The following is a 22887-nucleotide window of genomic DNA, read 5'->3' on the forward strand; positions in this document are numbered from 1 at the left end:
TCCCCAGCGCTAGCACCACCGCCTCAGCTCCGCCTCAGGTCCTCAGGCAGTAGATGCTCATGGGAGCCCCAGTCCCTGGTGTCAGCCCGTGATGTTAACTCACAAAAGGTGGGACTGGCTCCCAGGAACCACAGCAGTTTAAACCGTAGATCATGACCCTCAAACGGAGGTCAATTTGGGTGGTCAAACCAATATGTTTTAATGAAATAGAATATAATAGAGTAGACTAGAAATATTAGAGTACATTGCACAGAGCAGGGGTAAGTACAGTTTTGTGAAACTTCTGTTTTCAGTTTTATATGTGTGTGTGTGTGTTTGCACACACATCAGGGCATGCTGTAAATTTGATTGCTTACAGTAAAAGTCACAATTAAAAAGATTGGGAGAGCAGCAGGCCGTGGTCTCCACAGACCCATATCGGAAGTGGTTCTAAAGTCTAGACATTGCATGCTGAAACAGTGACTCTTCGGGGTTCCCTGATCTCTGTATGGTAAAGAGGTTCTTGGCGTCACTTTATAATATTCAGTTTAGACCAGCCAGGAAAAAGCAGGAGAGGAAGAAGGGGGTGATGGAGGGGCCTGACTACGTTCAGATGCCCAAACCAATTTTAGTTCACTGCCTTCTGAGCTCTGCTTTTGGGCTCCTGGCCCTCCCTGTTCCTGACAGCAGCTGCAGTCCAGCCTCTAGGACGCAGGGCTCTGTGCCGTCTGCTCACAGACGTTGACCAGAAAAGTCTGCGGAAACAGTGCTGCCTGAGAGAGCTCATGGATCCCTGGATAAAGGCAGTGCCTGAGTCAGGACCAAAATGCCTGCTTTGTTCCCTAGCCGGCCGAGCTCTATCACAGTGGGGTCTGAGGCAGCTGGTCAGGGATTTCAGCTGAGGAGAGAGCCCCCAGGTCCAGAAGACTAAAGCCGTGGGCTAGGAGCCAGATGATAAGATTCTGCTGTCTGCCGATGTGCTTGTTAGGAAAAGGAGAAACGAGAGGCAAGTGTTCACATTGGCAAAAAAACTCACAGTGTGGAGCCTTTTTTCCTTTCTTCCTTTCTTCCTTTTTTATAGAAGTTGGCATGTTTCTCAAACCTGAATATTTATATTATATTTTGGCCATGAACAGCCCTACATCTGAAGGATAAAGCTCTTGAACGACATGCTGCCTCCAGCTGTCTGCCTTGGAGTAAGCTGGGGGGTGATTCGATGCGACTTTGCTTACTTACAGGGGCGGGCTAAAGCCCGTACAGGTATTGCCTAGACCCCAGGCTCTCTGGAAGACTCAGGATCTGGAGGCCAAGTTCAGCTCAGAGACTCTCTGACTGGTTGATGTTGAGGATTCCAGGGCTGCAGCATGGGAATACTTCCTTTAGAAGCTGACCCCTTAAAAAATGATGTCCACTTTCCTATTTATTTAAAGAGGCTTTTGGCTGTGTGTTTATGAAATCTCGTCCTGCCATTTCATGTGACTTGGGACCTAGCAGCTGGAATGATGTTCTTTTTACCCAAATGGAAAGTTGGGCCGAGCTGGGACCTAGGGAAAACTTGAAGAAGTTAAGAATCCAGGCAAGCAGCATTTTTTTTTTTTTTTTAATCATGCTGAGAGGTGGCCTAGTGTAATGGAAAGAATGAAAACTTTGGAGTCAGATGACTTAGAGTCGGATTCTAGCTCTGCTCCTTGCGCGTAGTGCTGAATTTCTTCTCCTTAATAAAACCTGATGGTTTTAGGGTCGGAAGTCTCCATGAAAAATAGAGATATAGTACCTTGCACGTAACAGGTCCTTGATAGATGCCGATTTCCTCCCAGGCCTGTGATCCTTGTCTCCTCGGGACCGTTACTTTCCATCACTGGCCCTCAATAGGTCATCCATTTGGGCTTCAGTGGGTACCCAGGAGCCCGGAACAATGAGTGTTTCAGACTCCGGGTGGGCCCCGGGTGGGCCTCTGGACGGACCTCTGGGGACCCATGAAACCTGCTTCAGGACCAGGGCCAATGCAGCCTCGTGCTGCTCCCAGAGCTCTTACCATGCTTTTGTTTTGAAGTCATTAAAATTGAACCACCAAGCGCAATGGGGAGAGACAGAGGCAACGGGGACATTTAGAAGCAGTCTGCGCAACTGTGACCGATTAGGGAAAGTTGAAATGGGCAGAGAACAGAGTTTCCCTAAGACGTCAGTCTGAGGACTAACAATCTCTCTTCATTGTTCCTGCGCTAAACTGATTTGCTCCTCTCTCATCGGACCTACTGCACTAGCCAAAATACTGTTTTGCAAGTGCGGGCGGGGAGAGCTATCTGCTAATTCTAGGTCCTCCCCTTCCTGCTGTTGAGTCAGACCCTGGCTAAGGCATTTATATACATTTAGGGGATTTTCTGGGGATTTTAGAATGCCCGCTTACTGTGTATGCAGAGCGCTCCTCAGCCGGGCTGGGCCACAACCTGCCTCCGGCCGCTGTCATCGGAAGCCTTGTGGCCTGACGTTGGCAAGAGAACAGAAGAGGTTGATCTTACAAACGTGTCTAAAGGTACTTTGAGGAAGAGACTGTGCATCCTTATCCCCAAGGAGAAAAAACTAGGTTTTTAAAAACTATGGTAAAAGATGTATAAAATTTATCCTTTTAACCATTTTGAGTGTACATTTCTGCGGCATTAAGTACATTCACATTGTGGTGCAGCCATCACCACCACCTGCCCGTTAAACAGTGACTTCCCACACCCCGCCCCCCGGCCCCTGACTGCCACCATTCTACCCTCTGTCTCTAGGAGTTTGACTACTCTAGGTTCCTCCTATAAGAATCACGCATGTGTCTGTCCTTTCGTGACTGGCCTGTCTCGCTAAGCGTAATGTTCTCAAAGCTCATCCGTGTCGTAGCATGTGTCAGAATTCCCTTCCTTTGTAGGGCTGAATAGCATTCCACCGCACGTACGTACCGCGTTTTGTTCATTCATCCGTTGATGGCACTTGACGGCTTCCACGGTTCGGCCAATGTAGGAGACTAGTTTTGACGTGCTGAGACGAAGGCCCACTTTCCCAGCTTCCTCGTGAGGTGGACAAGTCGAATTGACAGCACTCTCTAGACGAGCAAGTGAGGCATGTGTCTGAGTGTCCATCCGTCTGCCTGAGTTTATGTAAATAGCTAGAATATAAAAGTCCTGTTTTATATCTAGAGACACGCTCCCTGCCCACCTGGCCTGTCAGAGACTCGTGATGAAAGGGTAAACGGGGGCACGAGTGAGGCCCGTACTGACGCGAGGGAAGGCAGGTGCGCACGCTCCCACCCCGGGTCCTGGGCGACCCAGATGGAGTTTCGCTGCCCTGAGCAGCCTCTCCCTCCCCGCCTCGCCTCCGCCTCCCGCACTGGGGCGACCTGTTTACTGCAGGGCCCTGCCACGGCGGCGGAGGCGGTGGGAGGGCCCGCCTGGGGGCCTGACCGTCCAGGACCAGCATCGGTCCTGTAATTTCCCGGTTGTGTGGCAATGGCCAAGTCACTTAACCTCTCTTAATTGCAGTCTCTTTATGTTAAACGCAACTCATCGAAAACTGGTAGCCCAATCCCCGACTTACGGTATATATTAAAAAAAAAAAAAAAAATCGTCTCTTTTTCCTCCCTTCTCTATCAGACAGGGTGCACCTTGCTGGGGAGACCTTGTTTTATACTTATATGGCTCCCAAGGCCTACGCAGGGCCTGGCGCACAGTGGCAGCTGCCAGTCGAAGGCTTATTGACACTTCCTTGGACACCACGTGTGCAACAAACACTATTCCACAACAGGACTTTGTAAAAACGTTACGAGCAAACGCAGCACCAGTGGAATGTGAGCAGGGCGCCCTGCGGGAATCACTTCAGAGAAAGTTATTATTTATTTGGATGGGTAAATTCTGGCTTGTCTGAAAAACAAAAACCCTAACCCTGGCCCCATCGCCTCCTTTTGGGTCATCGCCGCCTCCTCTGTGCGTGGAGTGCTTTTAAAAGATTATTAGTTGGAACTTAACAAATAGGCCAGTCGTTAGATGTCTTGGCAAGAAAACATAACCCAATGGCTTGAGGAATTTTTATAAAGCTAAACATCTCTCCTTGGAGAGAGCTGTTTTGATCAAGCGTCACTAAGTACCCCGAGGATTTGGAGAATGAACTCGGCCCCAAGCTGCGGCCACGGAATCCAGATGTCAGCTAAATAGGGAGGACTTGTGCGATGGGAGAGGGGGAATGAATGGTTGGCGATGGGGGCCAAGAAAGTTCACATCTTTCTCTCTGGACCCCCTCCCCCAGCCCGCCCCAGCCGAGGGCGTCCATCTTTGGTTTGGCCAATGAATCATACCAGCCTCCGTGGGTAGTTTGCGGCCCAGGCAAAGAGGAAGGGTACAGGGGTTATTAATGGGGTTCCAAACACCAGGAGAAAGGCAGAGGAGAAAGGTCTAGCGTGGACTGGACGGGCTGCTCTGGCACGCGGGGGGTTGCAGCAGCTCTGTGTTCCGTCTGGACGCCCCGAGCAGCCTGCTCACTGCGATGGGCTTCACCCGCCTTGGGGCGTGGGGGCCCGCGTGCCCCTGCTGCCGTCGGGTTGCTAGGCAGCTGAGACCTCCTTCTGCCCTTGTCCTCCCGGCCTTCATTATTATCTAACGCCAAATATAGCAGAATGGGGGTCACTCTTCCCTTCGTCTTACATAGAACCTTAAACAGATGGGGCCTTGGCGGCAGAGCCTGGGGCTTCACATTCTGGGTTTTCAGGAGCAGCTCTATAATGCACAGCACCTGCCACATATCAGCACTACAATAAAAAGGGGACATTCTTCTTTCCTGGGACTCCCAAGGGCTGCAGGAATCTTTTTCACAGTAACGTCGCCAGCCTGATTTGTCACTTCAGGGGACTCAAATCATTGCTTGGTCCTGTCAGAAGGGTTAAGCCCAGTTTTTTTAATTGCCTTGGATTTGAGCCAGACTTGGGATTGGCTTCCACTTAGGTCTGTTTAGTCTAAGGGAAACTTTAGGCAGATTGGGGACTTTCTTTCTCTTGTTTCTTATTAAAAATAAGGAGGAAAGGGTTGTTGCAGCTGGTCCTGGCAGATTTCTGGTTCATAGGAGCAGCCGTTCTCTGTCCCCAAATGGCCGTGGGAGCTGGTCCGCCCTTGGGGAAGGTCTGAGCATGTTGTCTTTTTACCTTGGTCTCCTTTGCTTTGAGCAGAGGGCCACACATAAGTGGCCCTTCAAAGCGAGGAATGACTGGCATTGCCCAGGCTTCAGGACCTGCCACTGCCGGCTTCTGTGTGACCCTGTCACTGCACCAGGCAGGGCCTCGGGAGGGTTGGAGGCACCGTGTCTCCAGGTCAGTGGAGCTGGTGACACTGGGGTTTCAAGGAATCCCTCACTTCTTCTGGCCTCGAGTTGGCAAGTTCAGAGTGGATTTGGTCCCAGAGCTCGCTCACGTTCCTTTGCTGTGGGTGGCACCACGGTTTCAGTGGAGAACGCTGCTCCTGGGTGAAAGGCAGGGTGTTTCCCAGGCTGGCCCCCGAGCTGGAGCACAGACGAGGGCGCTGGGTGTGACATGCGCTCAGGGCTTAAGACCCATCAGGAGACCCCAGGCCCTACCGGTCCAGTTTTAGGCCCACTTTTGGTGGCTCACTATGGGCAGTGAGCGAGTTTTCTGTTTGCCTCCAAGGATGGGAGTCATAGACTCATGATGCCAAAAGATCTCACTTCATGAATAATACATGGCTCTGTATCTCACAGTCTAAATATTCAGCAGCATTCTGCCCTAGTTCTGCCTTCTTTCCTTGGCTAGAGATTACCTTGCTCCACTCTGAACTTATTTCAGCCACGTATGAGTGATGCTATGGGAAGATGCCTTTTTTTAGGGATTACTTCTGGCTCACTGACCACAGTACTGGAGCCCCGAGGCAGCCGATGACATGTGCCATCGGTGAGGCGGGAGTTGGTCTGAGGCGTCCACACTGCCTGGAGGCGCAGACTGGGGCCAGCCCTCTCCAGCCACTCCAGGGGCCTTTCGCAGCGACACACAGTCATGTCTTCTTGAGGAGTGACTCTTCCTTTCCCTACACGCCCTTTTATACTTCACCCTCTGCTCCAGCCCCTCCCATCGCCAACTAAGTGGCCGCATGTAGCCCCCAGGGCACGGCGGCACGTCCACACCTAACCATGCGGGGCGGCCCTTAGGAAGGCTGGACACACACCCAAGGCCATTGAGATGTGCTTTTCTGATGTCGTGCACAGCTACGTATTGCATTTCAAAAAGCAGGCTGGGTCGGACAGGAGGCAGGCGGTCAGGGGCTAGCTTTAGCGCTGGGCCGATACGGAGAGTGCACTGGCTTGTCGTCTGTGGTGTGAGGTCCCTGCTGGGTTAGAGGGCATGTCACACCACAGGCCACAGGAGGATGAGCCTGTCCAAGAGTGGGAGAGGCAGTGAGGGAGCTTTGTGTTTTCCTTCTGAGTTTAGGGACGCTTGAATGGTCTGATCCTTTCGAAATTTCCCACGTTCCCAAAGCGCAAGGTGGATCTCTCAGCTTTGGCCTATGAAATCCTTGAGGGGACCCGTGTCTCATCATAGTATCTGTGGGAACCTTAGAGAATTTTTCCACTTCCTTTGGTAACTAACCATGACATCCTTTTCAGTCAATACCAGACATACCCAGAAATGAAATTTGGCCTACCGCGTGGCTAAGGATTAGAGACATCCCTTCGGGCAGCCAGAGCCTTGCTGTTGATTCAAGGGCAAGTGCTTCTGCGACCTGCTCCATCACCTCATTACAGCAGACAAAACTGGTTGGGAGGCCTGCTCGCCCACATGGCTTTCTCCTGGGTTCTCTTGAAGTTCCTCACGTGCGCGTGGGCCTGTCTGCCATGCTGGATGGGCTACTCTCTTTCCTGCAGCATCTTGCCCTGTTCATCTAGGGTGGGTGTCTCTGTCCTCCCCCACTCATCACCCCACTGCCTGCACCTGTCACTGGCTTCCGGGTTGCTCCCTGTTCATCTGCCCAAGAAAAGCCACTTCCCAAGTACTGCCCATCAGCCCCCCGCTCTCCTTGCACTCAGAAGCAAGCTGCTTTTCTTCCTCGTGATCGAGAAAGGGGATTTTTTCCCCCCGTGTCTCCCGTGTCTTTGAGCTTTGCATTAGTTCATTTTATAAACAGTGAACTAAACACGTGTTGCATGCTAAACATTCCAGCTGAGCGAGACCCAGTGCTCGCTCTGGAGGAGTTAGAGGTGTAGCTGGTCACGGAGATGTGCAATCATCACAGAGCCAGGAGTGGCAGGGGCAGGGCGTGTGGCACAGCCAGGCAGGGACGGCTTCTGCCCCGGGGTGTGCCGGGACGCCCCAGGTGAGAGCTGTCCGTGAAGGCGTCCCAGAAACAGGACAGTGAGACAGGTCGTCACTGTTGAGCTGGACTTCAGTGGCCAGACAGGCAGGGAAATCAGATTCCAAGCCGAAAGATCCAGCAGCCAAGGGACCTGAGAGAATGTGGCGGGACCGAGAAATGGTGAGTGGGCTGGTGTCACCAGAACTTCGGGGCAGGGTGTGGGGGGAGCTGGAGCATGTGTACCAAGTGTCCTGTCTATTGAGCTGGATTTTGAAGTGCCACACTTTCAGGAAATATCCTGTGGGTGACAAGAGGACGTGTCAGGTTTTAAAAGTGGCATCGACAAGTCTGGGTGCAGAGAAGTAACCCTGGTAACATGGACTTCCGGCTGCCTCCCCTGCTGCCTTATCCCCTCTGAGGGGCCGCGTCCTTCCTGGTGCGTGGACAGCTCCCTCCTTCCTTCCCCACCGTGGTTTCCATGTCTGCTCAGGCTTTGAAATAGACACAGAAACCAGTCGTTTTTCCTGACCCCATTCTCCTGTCCCCGTGTAGACCCCGTGAATCAAACTGATGTTGAGTTCCATACTCCGCCGCCCCAGGAATGGGCCCCACGAGCGTGGATAGTGGAGGAGGCGGGAAGCAGGTGCCTCAGAACAGCACGTGGCCTCAGTGCCACTGGACTCTGAGTCCCTCCCGCCCCCCCAACCCCCACCTGTAGTTAGATGTTAACGACTGCACCTTCTGGAGTCTCCATGAAGACCAAATGAAATACCTTACGAGAATATCATTTTAAAAGCTCGAGGCCTGAGAGCCTCACGTGCATTTCCAAAGGGCCAGCCTCCTCTCTTGTGGAAAAGACTTTCTGAGAAGGGCTCCCAGAGGTCCCGGTCCTGGTGCAAGAATGATTTGAGTTTGTACGGACTGCACTTGTGGGCATCCCTCCCTGATTTTTTTTAAAAAGGGCTACCTGTTGTCCTCCCCAACCCTGCCCGCTGGCAGAAGGGCCGCTCCGTGAATCCACATGGAGGGCACTCCACGCAGGCTGGTGGGGTCTACAGGCTGGCTGTCCCTCTCCTTCTGGAAGCCTCGTGACAGGCAGGTGGAGGATGCCTGGTAACAGATGAGCAGGAGTATCTCCTGCGGTGGGTTCTCTGGCGGTGATTCTGCGTTTGCTTCCGCATTCCCTCCTTGAAGACTTGTGCTGGGCCCATTTCACTTCTGTTTTATTCCTAATGGCCCCGGCATCGATACTTCACGCCGAGGGTCAGAAAGAATTCTCAGGTGGTGAGAACTGGGTGCTGTAAATGGGCTATTTTTCTACTTGTTCAAGTTCATTTACTCTTTGTATTGGAAATTTCCCCGAAACCTGGAAAGCCACATGTTTTGTCCATACAGGATTTGCCTCAGATACTAGCAGGATGTCTGTGCCTTCTTGGGCTGGAATTTAACATTTTCCACTTTAGACCAGCAACTTATAAACTCTCTATGCAAAATACCTTGTGTGATACCCTCATTTCTTTATTTTATTTTATTTTATCTATCTATCTATCTATCTATCTATCTATCTATCTATCTATCTACCTATCTACTTTACACCTACAGCACCCAATCTTCCTAGGTGGTCTCTCATCCAAGTACTAACCAGACCCGACCCTGCTTAGCTTCCGAGATCAGACGAGATCGGGCGTGTTCAGGGTGGCGTGGCCATAGACTCTTTAGTTTTTTAACATGAAATTCGGTAAGATGAAAGCTGTGCTCTCGGGTGTAGACCTTGTAAGGTGCTGGCGTTTGCTTTTCTTAGTTCTCCTTCACCTTGGCCTTTGGCTTTGCCGTTTCTCAGATGAGGATAAGACAGAGGCATAGAAAAGAGGGAATGGTGTGTTGTTATCCAAACCACAGTTTTAGAATTGAGGATCAAACCAGCCACTTTCCTCCATTTCACCATTGGCTTATTATACTCCGCAGCAAGCAGGAGGACTTTTGAAATGAGTAGGGGGCAAGGGGACATAGCATGGCAGACAGAAATGGGTTCTGGTACACAGACGTGGATTCGGGTCCTGGTTCTGCCTCTGATGAGTTCTGTGACCTTGAGCCAATCATGGGATCTGCTGAGCTTCTGTTTTTTTTTTACTACTGAATCTGAGTGAGTAATCTTAGTCTACGCCATCACCAGCCTCACAGGGCTCTTTGGAGCATCAGAAGAAATAATGCGTGTGAAAGAGCTCGATCAGCTCTGCAGATGTTAAAGAGAAAAGAGGAAAAACAGAAGTAATCACCGAAAGGGAGGGTCTTCTATGCCGGGCTTCTCAGAGCTCGAATGGGGGATTCCCCCATCACCTCTGGCCAGGGCATCGCTCACAGATTCCCAAGGCCTGTCTCTTTTACTCAGGTTTACACATGTTTGTACAGGTGACAGGTTCCAATGCTGGCTGCCCCTCTGGGGCCTGGCTCCCCTCAGAGTGTCACGGTGTGAAGTAGGAGGGAGAGGGTAGGCGTGGGTGCTTGGGTGGACAGACCTGTCTTAGGGCAGAGCTGCTTGGGGTGACACAATCCGGGGTGACACAATCCGGTCTGATTGCCGCCCACCTTGGGAGGCAGAGCTGTGGCCAAATGCATTTGGACTCGAAACATACACCTCCTCCTGAGGCTGGGCTTGGAAGTGGAGAAGGGACCAGAGGTGGGAAACAGAAGTCGGAAAGTGTCCCGGAGGCTGGAGCCACCGCCCCCTCCCCGCCCCCCCATCTCTCCCTCGCCACTTTCCACTTTTCCACCTCGTTTGGCTTCCACGGCCCCTCCCCAAGGAGGTAGGAATCCTGCTTTCCCAAGGGGTCTCCTCTGAAAGGGACTGTCAGCCCACCGCATAACTTCTCTTCCAACCCAATACAAGTTAATCCCAGGTACAACTGTTTGTTAGCTGTCATAGGCATCATCTATGAGGACCTCCATGCCAGGTGGTGTCCTTGTACGGCTGAATTCTTAAAACAGCCCTGTGAGGGGAGTGTTATTATCATCCCCATTTTATAGAGACGGAAACTAAGGCTCAGAACCATTAAACGGCTTGACCTAGGTCACAGAGTGGGCAAAGTACTGGAGCTAGGATTCGATTTTCTTCTTGCTTGGCTCCGAAGCCTTTGTTCCGCCTCGCCATTTCATCTCTCCCTGCCAGAGAACACAAGTCCCCTGGGCTCTTCCTGTTCTCAAGAATCCCGAATGGCTTGCTGGAAATACTTATGTTTTCCTAGCTCTCGGGCCAATCTGACACCAACACCAGCCCAGTGGTTCTCACCTAGGCTGCATGTTGGAAATGTGGGCGTTCTCGCCAATTCCTACGCCAGACTGCAGTCCAAAAGAAGTAGGTCAGAACCCCCGAGACTGGGACCCAGGCAACAATAGTTGCAAGGCCCCCAGGTGATGCTGATGGGAAGCCAAGGTCAAGGACCACTGCAGTTGCCCACCTGGCCTTCAGCCGGTGGTGCTCCTTTGAGTTACAGAGGTGAGATGGTGGCACCTGCCTGGGATCCGTCAGCCAGCTCTTTAGGTCACCATGGCTGCCACGTTGTTTCCATGTAGCTCTGCGACTGACATTTTATTTAGGGGTGTCATTCCACCTATAAGCAGCACTTGAACTCCCTGCTTGGGCTTCTCGGTGCTGGAATTAACAGGCATTTCTTTTAGGTATTGTCAAGAGAGTTGTGTTTGCCGGGCTGCCAAAAAGCTAGCCAGCTAGTGGACCTGCATTCACTCCCTTTTTTGGTGCTCAGGTTGAGGCATTTAAATGTTGCAGGTGGGGAAGTATAAAACACAGATCCAAATCTGCACCATGCAAAAAATATGCAAATTGGGTTTTTAAAACGAAAGACTACTTAATTTTTAAATCAAATCTTTTACCTTGACATAGGCGTTCCTTAGTTGCCCCAGGCAGTTGCAGGAAGGCAACTGACATCCAGCTCACCTGGGATGGACCTGGGCTCTGGATTTATCAGTTTCAACACTTACCACGTCTATGCCCTTGCCAGGGCGGCTATGAAGACTAACAGAACGGATGGATTCAGTCTCTCCTATAGTGCCAGGCGGAGTGTATGCCCAGCACACATGAGTTGTCTTCCTTCTCTTCCCCATTTTAAAGATGCCCTGCAATAGTAAGCTTGCTAGTCAACCCGAGGAAGTAAAATAAAGTAAATGAAGTAGATGAAGTAAACCCTTCCAGAGCAGAAGGGCTGGTCTAGACAGGATTGTCAACCACAGGCTGGGAAGGAAGTTTCCATCTGGCTTCGCCCTGGGAACCCCCGTGGGTTGAGAAGTACTTGGTCATAGATCTTCTCACTAGACCACTGGGTCTGACGTGAGAGGAGATGGATGATTAAATTTCTGACCAAGGTGCTCAGCTGGACAGGCCACAGGTGCAATAACTTCACCTCACAGGCTGATCATTTTCAATTTGGGGACTTTTTCTTGGCAATATGAAGGAACACACCCATTTGGTTTATTGACAAGGTGTTTGTGTGTGGGGGGTGGGGGGTGGGAGTGTGTTTTGGAGGTGGAGTTAATTCTTGCATTCACTCAAGACGGGGTGGAACATTTTCCCCTCTCGGTTGACCCCAGGGCCAGGCCGGCTCTCTTGTGCCCAGCGGGCTTCAAGGGAAGGTGGTAGCATTGAATATTCCGATGAGAGAAAGCATTTAAAATGTCTCTTGGACAACATTTCCCTGGATCGGTTTCCTCAATTTGACTTTTCTTTGGGTTGAGTTGCATCTCAACCAAGCAGCGCTTGTTCTCAGAGAAGTTCCTGTCACGGAAGTCAGTCTTTTCACAAATGTCCTTGCTGAAATGAAAGACCTGTGCCCCCTTTTTCCGTCCTCCCCAACTGTGAGCTGTTGCATTCCTTTTTAATAAGAATCGTGGATAACTTCATACAATTAATCATCATAAATTTGACTCTCCAGTAACTCGTTCACCAGATGTTCCTGGACATGGACCCTAAAACATTCAGCATTATCTTTTTAAGAATTTCTGTTCCTCCTGCCGGTACTTGGCTGCCCTTGGGCTTCCCTGCCTTCCATCTTTGCCAGAAAGGATTTAGAACCTCAATGCTGCCCTGCAAATTTAAAGGAATCCGGATTAAATTTCAAGAATCGGGGCAGGCTTGCCGAGGTCCAGCTGGTTTGGACAGCTGGGTGCGCGGGTCCTCTCCGCCCCGCCCCCTCGAGCTCCGCCCCGCCCACCACGCGCTCTGCCCCGCCCTCCTCGCGCTCCGCCCCGCCGCTCCAAAAGGCCAGGGAGGGGCCGTGCTCACGTGGTCCCCGGAGCCTCAGCGCAAAGAGGCTCCGCCCTCCGCATTTAGGGTCGAAAACTCGGCCCCGGACCTCGGCCTGAGGTGGCTCGCGAGCTGCCCACGAGTTGATCGTGATCTTCTAGCTGTCTGGGTTAGGCTTGGAGGTGGCTGGTCTCCGTAAGCAAGAAAGAGGCGCAGACACAGGGTCGAGGTGTCAAGATCAGTAGGAAAACAGCAGGTTCTTGGGGCTTTTCACATTTCCCTTTCTCCCCCTCCTGGCATCGCTTTAATTAACTCTTCTCTGGTTTCTCCCAGTTCGGAAATGAGAGCAGTTAACACTGGTGAAAAGGGATTTCAGGGAGTTAGACTCTTTCTCAACCCCGTCCCCAGCAAAATAAAGTTTAAAGCAATAACTTTTAAGTTTACTTAAAACACTTTATACCTACGTTGTAGATAATTGGATGAATCCAGAAAATATAAAGAAATGAAAATCACCTCTACTCACCCCGTTAGATTTTTCTAAGCATTTAAAAAATTGCTTTCATACTGTCTGCTATTTAAGTATGCTTTTTTGGGTTACTCTGATAGGGAAGAAAATTTCCATTCTCTTATCCGCCTTCTCCCTTAAAAACCACTTCAAAAGGGAAGCGGAATATTAACGCGGGTCAGTCCTCACAAAGCAGCTTTTTTTGAGACTATCCCAAGACCACGGAATTTCAGAGCGGGTGTTATTTTTGAATTTATGTGGTTAATCCTTCCGTTTTGTGGACTGAGACTCAGAAGTGACATGACTTGGTAGGGGTTGCCCAATTAGCCGAAGACCTGGGAGCAGAACCCAGGCTCCTGGCAGTATTCCAGGAGCACTGAATATGATCACTTATTTGCAGGTTGGAGATTAAAGGCAGAGAGGGGAAGAGGTGGGAAATGTTAAGGACGGTTTTTGGAATTTTGGTATTCTGATTTTACAAATGGAAACAAAGTGGCATTTTCTAAAAGTCTAAATAACTGCTGTCCCCATGGGAAGAAAATGCCAGCACAGAGATGCATCGAGAGGCAGAAGGTTGCTTGGAATGACACCCAGTTCTTTTGGACATGTGGACCCTGAAGAAGTTGGCCCCGTGACTCCCTTAGCGCCAGTCCTGACAACTGTGTGCCTTCCCTTGCTGGCCTGTCCTCTGGGCAGCCACCATTCTCTCACCTGCTGGGCATGTCCCCTGGGGTTGCCCCTCTTTCTGGCATCCACTCTCTCTGCCTGCCCTGAATTTACCTGCTGGGAGTATTAATAAATACCTCTGCGTTACTCCTGGAAAGTGTCACTTGTCACACAGGAAACATTCCTGCAGCAGCCTAGGAAAAGTCTATTGTGACTATGATTGTCAAGACCATGCAAAAACCTGACCAAAGCCTTAGCCCAGCCTGGCTGTCTCCAACCGGGACTGATAATAATAATAAAAATGAACACCTAGAGAGGGTTTAATGCTGTCTCAGAGTGTCCAAGCTCATTTTGCAGATGAGGAAATGGATGGGACGCAGACAAGCTGGCCTATAGTCACACAGCAAATAAATGGCACAGCCAGAATTCACACTTAGCCCAGCTCCGGAGGCCACGTTTCTAACCACTGGCCTAGGCTCGCTGGTTTCCTACGGCGGCCCAGCCCTTTCCCGGTGTGGCAGCGCACCGTAGGAGGTCTGCGGCCATCTGCGCGGGGATTTGATTTTATTCTCTCTGGAGTGAGTCTAGGGTCTTCATTAGGCGGTAGCCTTGCTTTCTATGCCCTGTCCTAAGTTGGCATGGCAACCAGTTTTCATTTTGTGTCATTTTATTTTCTATCGGTCGTTCCTGTCATCTTTAATAACTTGTCATTTAGTTACTGCTTCTTTTGTGAAATTGTTCATATGAATAACGTTTGAAAAAAAAAGTCTTTGTCAGCTTCCACATCCTCGTTTGGGTTTGGACAAGTGTGGAGGTGTGGCCAGAGAGTGTCTTCTGGAATGGGACAAATTTGTTTAAATATAGATTCCACCCCTGCCTGCTTTTTGTTTTTTAAATTCTTCTGTTTGATACGTTTCAAATTATTCAAGTAATGCTTGTACAAGCTTGATATAGCAAGTGAAATGATACAAGTGAAATACCTGTACAAGTGGAATAAGGCATTCCAAGATGGCTAGAGGTCAAGCCAATGACCTGCCCTTCAGCCCTGCCCCTCTTGCTCAGCGTTAGCCACATTCTTCTCCTGGGCGCCTTACGTGACCAAGGACGACGCCCCACAATCCCATAAGATTGTGACCAAGGACGACGCCCAACTCCTGAAGGGCTGAGGATGCTGTGCATACAGAGTGCTCTTTAAGTGGTAGCTGTCAGGTGGACGGATCCTATGTGTATTAGGGCCACAGTAGGTTGCCTTTTGGCCATAGAAGGAGGGGATCTCCAACATTTCCACATTGTTTCTCTGAGCTCCTCCATCTGGCACATCCCAAAGCCCAGTGGAGTCAGCAGGACTGACTCCCAGCCAGGCCCAGAAGGCGCAGTGGAGGCAAGCCTCCCTCACCTGAAGCCACAGCCAGGGTGGGTCTGAATCAATCCTAGGCCTTCTGGTCCTGCAGCTGGGCTTTTCTGAGGTTCAAATGAGGTCAGGGAACTGAGAAGGAAGGAGACACTGCTTTAAACCCCACCTCTCCCCTCCCTCTCTCTCTTGAAGGAAACCTCAAACAGCTTCTCCTCTCCTGCACACACACCTCTTCCTGCTTTCTCTACCTTGACACAAAGGTCTCTCCCCAGCCTGGTGGCATCTTGCCTGGGGTGCTAATAATAGAGAAGGGCAGATCTGCCAGGCAGTGAACCAGAAGGTCCTAGCTCTGCTATTTCACAGTCCGCCTGGCAGACTCTTTCGGGCCTGACTTGGTAAATACCCTTTGTGAGCGGGATAAGCCTTTGTGTGTCCTGGGAACTCCTGCCGTTCCCCTGAGGGCAGCACCCTCCTGGAAGGGTGACGGGGATGCCTTTGGCCTCAGGATCTTAGGAAAACATTGTTTCAAATCGCTTTAGGTTTCCAAACCAGCCTGGGGGCCCTGGAAGGGAGGGTTTGCAGGCTTGGCCCCTGAGCTGCCAAGGTGCTCGCAGGGAAGAAGTGGGGATGGAGAGGAGGGAGGGTGCCCAGTGTGGAGAGAGACTAGGGTTTCTTCTACCTAAAGGCAACATAATATACTTAACTAGCTTTTTTTCGAGGCTCCAAAGCAGAAATAGGAGTGAAAGGAGAAAAGTGAAACATCTCTTGTTTTCCTATTTAAAAAAAAGACCAATCAGAGTGTTATTTCGTAAGTTATATAAATGTCTGATCACCGTGTCGTGCACCTGAAACTAACATAATATTGTATACCATCTGTAATTGAAAAAAAAATTTTAATTATTTTTTAAAAATCCATAAGCCTACTACCCAATTCAATGGGTTGTTTTCGGAACTTGCTTGGATAAATTTATTTAGAAATTGTTGGAGAATTCCTCTGGGCAGCTACCTCAAATTCTTTTTAAGTCGAGGTAGGATGTCTATTAAGGGATTAAAATAAAACACTTCCAGATTTGGAGGTTGTTCTCAAGGCACTTTTGCTAGAAAATACCTTGCACTTGGACAATGTTTTGTGGTTTACGAAGCACTTTCACATCTGTTTTCTCACTTGGGAGCGGGCCTGGCGTGTCTTGTTATTATCCCTGTTTTACAGATGAGGAAGCCACGGTTTGGGAATGTTGAGCTGTCCCTTCAAGGTCACACGGGCCTGGGAGAGCACTGCAGCTCCGTCTTTCCTTAACTGTCCTTCTTCCCACCGAGATGAAACTAGAGGATGGTTCCTGGGATCCGAGATCCGGGTTAAATTAACTCACCGATTCTCTTTGGTGAGCGTGGACTGGCTTTTCTGATCTGCCTGTCTTTTCTTCCTTAGAATTTGCATGTCAGATGGAAACCAAGATGGCTGACTTGCGCTGTGCCCGATCTAGCCTGCTTCTGCACCAGGCCATCGTGGCAACGGTTGGCACGGGAGTGTCCACGATTATTTTTTCTGCATTGCTTTAAACATCAGAATTACCCTGCAGGTGATCATGAGTTAAAGCCTGTGCACAAAAGGCATCGGGCAGCAGCCAGATGTTCATTTTAATAAATGGAAAATATGACTCAGAACTGGGGCCAATCTGACCCACCAAGCAGGCAAATTAGCCATCGATGATGACGTCTTTCTCTTTGGATTGCAGAGAATGTGGGAGCAGGGGGCCCGGGTTCAGATAGTTTCGCTTATTTCTCCTCACTTCTTCTATTTGGTGGTGTTTATATTGCTCTGCTCAGACTCTATAGAATATTCTAGCAACATTTTGTAGAAATGTGGGCAGAATTATAAATAAGGCGCAGAGGGGTGCCTCGGGGAAGTACTCAAGTGGAAACGTAGCCGAGGGCATGAGTTTCAGGAGCCAGAGGCCAGGGCTCAAGAAAGCATCCTACTTTCATTTCATTGATAGTAACGGCCGCATTTGCAGAGCACATTAGTTTCCAGAAAACCTTCATCTTTCTGCCTTGTTCCATGTGACTCTCAGAGCTACCACGGACGTGAGCAGAGCGGTTAATAATATCCCCGTTTTATAGAGGAAGTAGAAACCGAGAAGCAGGAAGGTTGAGTAATTTGCCCAAAGTTCCACAGCTAGTAAGTGGCAGAACCGGGACTGCTCAGTTCGGGGTCCTTTCCGATCTGCCACCCAGCCCGCTCCCCCTTTCTTCCTCCTCCCCCGAGCTTCCCCGTGGCTCAGGGCCACTTCGTTTGCTTCGAGGCGAGGGAAGTGATCATGAGGATTTTTCCAGTGCTCGCTCGAGATGCAGCTGGGAAAAGGCGGACCTGTATCTCTGCGCTGATCTGTGTGTTAGGGTTTGGGGGTGATAGGATCGCGTCTTAGACACTCACCTCTGCAGAGTGCTTGTGCAAGCATTTCCAAGTGTGGCCAGCTTCTTGCACGCTGCTAGTGGAAAGTAGTAAGAGTTCCATTTTCCTGTTTCAAGCGAGCGTTTCCCCCTTGGGGTTGTAGTAACCACTTCCTCCTCTGCACCCAGTGGAACATGGTAAACAGTCACACAGCAGAGTATTCCCTTCTGAGAGCCTTGGTGGGTTCCTTTTTTCTTTTCTTTTTCTCTCATCTTTAAACACACACACACATGCGTGCACGCACACACACACACAGGGTTCTGAAGGACAAGTCTCCTCCCCCTCTGATGGAGGGTTGTCAGCGTACCCTGCAGTGGCCTGGGGGATAGAAAACCCACACGTAGGTCAGATGCAGTTCTTGCCCAGGTTCTTTGTCATCTGCTTCGTTTCGGAGGGGCCTGGGCTGGAATCCACGGAGTAGGACTGCAGAGTCGTTAATTATCCGAGACACTCTGGATTGACCAGAGGCAGAACGGGTGACCGTGGTGGTGGCAGAGTCAAGATATTGGGAGTGTGTGGGGTGGGGGGCGCTCATCAAGATGCTGAGATGTCGACGGCGAGGTAGTTATTCTGTGAATGGCGTGGTGAGCAGAGCAGGACTTACTTGGTGGTTAGGTAATGGGGAAAAGGAAGCAAATAGGGATTCAACAGACCCTGAAAGGGCGTAGGGACATAAGAAAAGGGACAGTAAAGAGTGGCTAAAAAGTTTGAAGAGAGGCATTAATTCTAGATATTTTAAAAATATTTTAATACTTGTATTATGATTTCTAGTTTGTAGAACTTCTTCTGAACTCACCCCAGTTTTTCTTAGAGCGTCCAAGATCATAAAATTCTGTCACCAGAAAATTACTGTGATGTAGAGCCGATTATCCTTGGCTCTCTAGGGTGGCAGCTGAGACCCAGGGAAATGGAGGAGCTGGAGGCGTAAATGGCTGTGAAACCTCCCAACTCCATGCTCCAGCCAGGCCTGCGAGTGAGCCAAAAATGGGTAAAAAAAGTAAAGCCACTCTTTGTGTGTTTGCGCTTAACCTTTATGCATTATTAAACAGAACAATAAAAGCGCCTATCTGCCAGAGATCTCTGCATAGAATAAGCAGGAGCTTCCTGCAACTCTGGCGGATTTGCAGGACGATCCAGATATAGAAACTTAAATCGCAAACAGGCTTTTCTAATTTGTGCAGATAGATGGTAACGCTGAAAGGCCAAGTAATATAGATATATATGTACATCTAATATATATGATGTGTATTTCCTATTGATCTCCATCTATATGCTCCAGAAGACCTGTCCAAAGATTTCCATATGTCTAGAGAATTTAGGAGAATTGGGGAGTGGGCGGAACTGGGGGCTGGTTGCACCACGGGTTGCTGTGATTGTCTTTAGACCAACCAAGGCTTACCTCCAGTTACCCCCAGTCCTAGGCAAGACCGAACCTACATGTCCACAATTTCTCCTATTTCAATTGGAAATATTTAGAAGAATGTCCTTGTCATACGTTTGGTACCGTGTAAGGCATGTCTTCCACTTGTCAGAAACACTGTGCTGGTTGCGTTATTCCGAGTGTGGCAGGTCATCGCAGTCACTAGAATGGGGGTACAGAAACCACACGCAGGCTCTGTCTCTCAAACCTTTTCCTGTTTGTCTGCCCGAGTTCACACCTGTCTCAGGAGTTCCAGTCTGAAGAGAGTGAGATTTGCTGCACCACCTGCTCAAGCCTGGAATTCCAGAAATTTTGTTTTTGTTTTAATCTGCCTTCCTCTCTTACCTGGACAATCACAGAGGACTCAAAACCAATCTTGTTTTACGTTTTCAATTCCCCAGCTCTGCTCTACATGCAGACTGAGTGATCCTTTTAAAACATAAGCCAGACTGTGACACCCCGCCCCCTTCAAAACCCTCCAGTGCCCTCTCCTCAGACCAAATCCAAAATCCCAATTACGACCCGCTGCCCTTTGCTCACTCCACTCCAGCCACTTTGTCACTCTTGGTGGCCTTTTACCTGCTCAGCACACCACCTCCCACCTGGGGCCTCTGCACCTGGCTGTTCCCAGACCAGGAATGTTGAGAGCTTAGCCCCTCGCCTCCTATAATCAGGGGCTGGGGTAGCATACCCATGTCCCCTGCCCATGGCCATTCCCCTCCCTCCACCTTGCTATATTTTCTTCAAAATGCTCACTGCCATCTGACGTATTATGCATTTATTTTTTTGTCTGCCTCCTTCCACTTAGATTGTAAGCTCCTCCAAGGACCAGGCCTTTGCTGAGTTCACTGCTACCTCCCTGCACCTAGGACAGTGGCACAAGGCGGGTGCTTTATAAATATTTGTCCAACAGTGAATGAATACATGAATCCTTTGGCAGCAGCGTGGACCGAGCTGTTTATCGGGTGTCGTGTTTGTAGCAAGGGCTGCAAAGAGGCTCTCATGGTCCCTGCTCTTGGGGAGCTCGCAGTTTTGCTCTCTTCTCTGTGGAAGGTCGCCCACATTCTTGTCACCGCTCTTGTCCTCTTTGAATATTGGGAAGGCCCGTCCTCTGCACGATCCCAGCCGCGTGCTCTCAAAATGGCCGTCTGCTAACGTCTCCGAGTTCCTGGAGTTCCATGAGGGTCCCCGTCAGGGAACAATGCTCCCGGAACGGACACAGAGGGAAGGAAACCCTGTTTCTCCTTAGGTGAAGGGACATCCTGGAGGGGGCCATGTTCTCAGATCAGTGCAGGGAAAAGAGAGACAGCCAGCAGTTTGCTCATGTTACCTGTTTATTTGATGATCTCTACCTTTTTTTAGGTTGCAAAAGCAAACCATATCACAGACATTTTGAAAATAAAGAAAAAGGACAAATACATCATCTTAACCTTACTGTCATAATTAAACGTATTGAGTCTGTTGATAATTGATTGAATTATATTCTATCTTAATTCAAAAAGGATTCGAAGATGCCTCCAAGCTTATATGCAGCACCTTAGAATATGATGAATAGCTAAAAAAATCAGAGCAAGGGGGAAACAGTTTTATTGAAATCCATATAAACCTGATGTGCAGAAATGCCAACTAATACAACTGTTCTTACAAATTGGTGTATTTCCTCCCAGCTTTTGAAAGTTTGTACATTTTTACAGTCTATCATGCTTTCCCCCCACATATTAAAAAATTTCCATGTTTCTTTCTAACTCTTATTGTTCAGGACTGAATGATCAATCGCAAGGATGTGCCTCTAATTTATTTAATCATTCCTCTATTGTTGGATGTTGGGTTATTTTCAATGCTATTGTTAAAAAAAACAATGGCATAATTAACATCTTTGTGCTTGTAACTTTTTCCATATTTTAGAGTATTTCCTTAAGTAGATTTCCAGAGGTAAAATAACTAAAGAAGGGTTCAGACATTTTTTTTATGGCCTTTGAAATATATTCCTGCGCTGCCGTCTCCAAGGGGCGTGTGCTTCTGGGATGGCTCCAGCAGCGTACGGCTGTGAGTTCCACTGCGTCCTCATGAGCACTCGTATTGATTATTTTTATGTGTTTTGCTAATTTAATAGGGAAATAATGAATTGCTATTTTCCTTATGTGTCCATTGAGTTATATGTATGTTGCCAGGTTACCTATTGGCATCTCAGTGTTTTTTTTTTTTTCATGCGTTTGTCTGAATTCTTTATGTACCAGATGGATTAACCCTTCCACCATAAGATAGCTTGCAAAATATTTTCTCTAGCTCATTTGACTTTTACTGTGATTTGGGGGGGTTTCTTTGCCTTTTTGGTACTTAGAAATGTTACATGTTAGACAGTCAAAGTTTTCGGTAATTTCTTCTCTGATTTCTACCTCTTTGCCTAGAGACCGTAGTCCGAGTCCATCAGCCTGGCAGTCGGGGCCATGGTGGTCTCTGCTCAGTTCCCCTTTCCAGAAGCCTCACCTCTGTTCTCCTCTTGAAGCCTTCTCATCAAGAGGCTGAACAAGTGGCGTGTCTAGCAGATTTGGCACTTGGCGTGGATGATTTTTTTTTTTTAACACTCCCTTCTTCCGTACGACAGAAAATTATTTTCGGTAATAATCAGGAAATAAAACAAATAATGAAAATGGCCAGAAAAGGACAGCCGACAGTGCAGCTTTTCTGTAGAATCGGGTATATATGACCATGCCCGTGAAAAAGAAAAAAAAAGTGACAGAAGTAAAACGGATCTAATATTCGTTAAATATATTAATGCCTGTTTTGGGAAAAGGGAAAAATGACACATATTGGTCTATAGCTGTAATAAATAACAACATTAAACTATTTTTGAGTCTAGTATAAATTTGTCCGACTTCATAAATCTCCTTTGCACATTCATGTTCAGTAGACAGAGACGGATTTGTCAGTCCGTCCTCTCTTATAGTTGGTTGCACAGCACTTTTCGTTAGTTTTAATTTTGAAAAGTTCCTTTCAATCGAAGCACAACAGTTAGAAAAATAATCTCGAAAGATAAATTTGTCAGAAATTCACAAGTTTCCCATTTTGTAGTACATCCAGAAATTATAATACTGTCCTCATCTTTATTTCTTTGGGATTGATTCTGTGTCTGCCGTTGAGAAACTTTAAACATAAATAAAAACTCAAAATGACCTCATAAAATGGCAGGATGGAAGTAACCCCGGGTTCTGTTTCTTTGTCTGTGTACTGGGCTACCATTGTTTATTTCTGGTCCGAAGTTTATTTCTGGTCTGCTCTTGAAGTTCAGGAGCATAGTACCACAGGATCTGGGGACAGCAAACCGTGCCCCGAGTAGAGCGCGAATGATTTTGAATCCCATGAACTTGCCCTTGAAACGTGTATAGCTGAGTCTCCGTGGGTGTCGGGGGCTAACTTTAAAACTGGGAGTTCTCTGAATTAACTTCATGTAGAATACAATATTTATTAAAGGACAAGTAATAAGTCTGTGGATTTGAAGCTCACGTATGGCATTAAAATGAAACAGTCATGCAGCAATTGTTTAGAATTAGACGAAAGGTTTGGGGAGAGGGCGGTAGGGATACGTTCAATCAGAGTTGCTAGCTCCTGATGATACTAAAAACCTGACCCCGACCAGTTTTATTACTGTTTTAAACTCCCTGCAGACAATTTATCCTTTTAAGTTGGGCACCTGCTCATTAAGTTGCTTGCCTTTGAGGCAGACTGCACCCATTGCCCGGCCCTTGGTGTCAAGGTTTGCTGCGCCGGTGGGCTTTTTTTGTTTCTCTCAGGCCTGAAATCCCACCCCCACTTTTCTCTCCTCCCTCCCTCCCTCCCTCTCTCTCTCTCACACACACACACACCCTCTACTCATTTTCCTAATCTTTCAAGATTCGGCTGAAATGCCACCTTTTCCATGAAGCTTCCCTCCTGTA

The 22887-nt window shown here is 48.8% G+C and overlaps 1 protein-coding gene and 1 pseudogene across 1 annotated transcript in view; one reads left to right on the forward strand and one right to left on the reverse strand.

The window, feature by feature from the left end:
* The window catches only part of ITPKB (inositol-trisphosphate 3-kinase B), an 88650-nt gene that overhangs the window by 38937 nt on the left and 26826 nt on the right, over positions 1 to 22887 (forward strand). The window lies entirely within an intron of this gene.
* LOC118613393 lies at positions 8895 to 9013 on the reverse strand (annotated as a pseudogene).

This window comes from Rousettus aegyptiacus, unplaced genomic scaffold, assembly GCF_014176215.1.
Source record: "Rousettus aegyptiacus isolate mRouAeg1 unplaced genomic scaffold, mRouAeg1.p scaffold_m13_p_18, whole genome shotgun sequence".
Classification (NCBI taxonomy): Eukaryota; Metazoa; Chordata; class Mammalia; order Chiroptera; family Pteropodidae; genus Rousettus; species Rousettus aegyptiacus.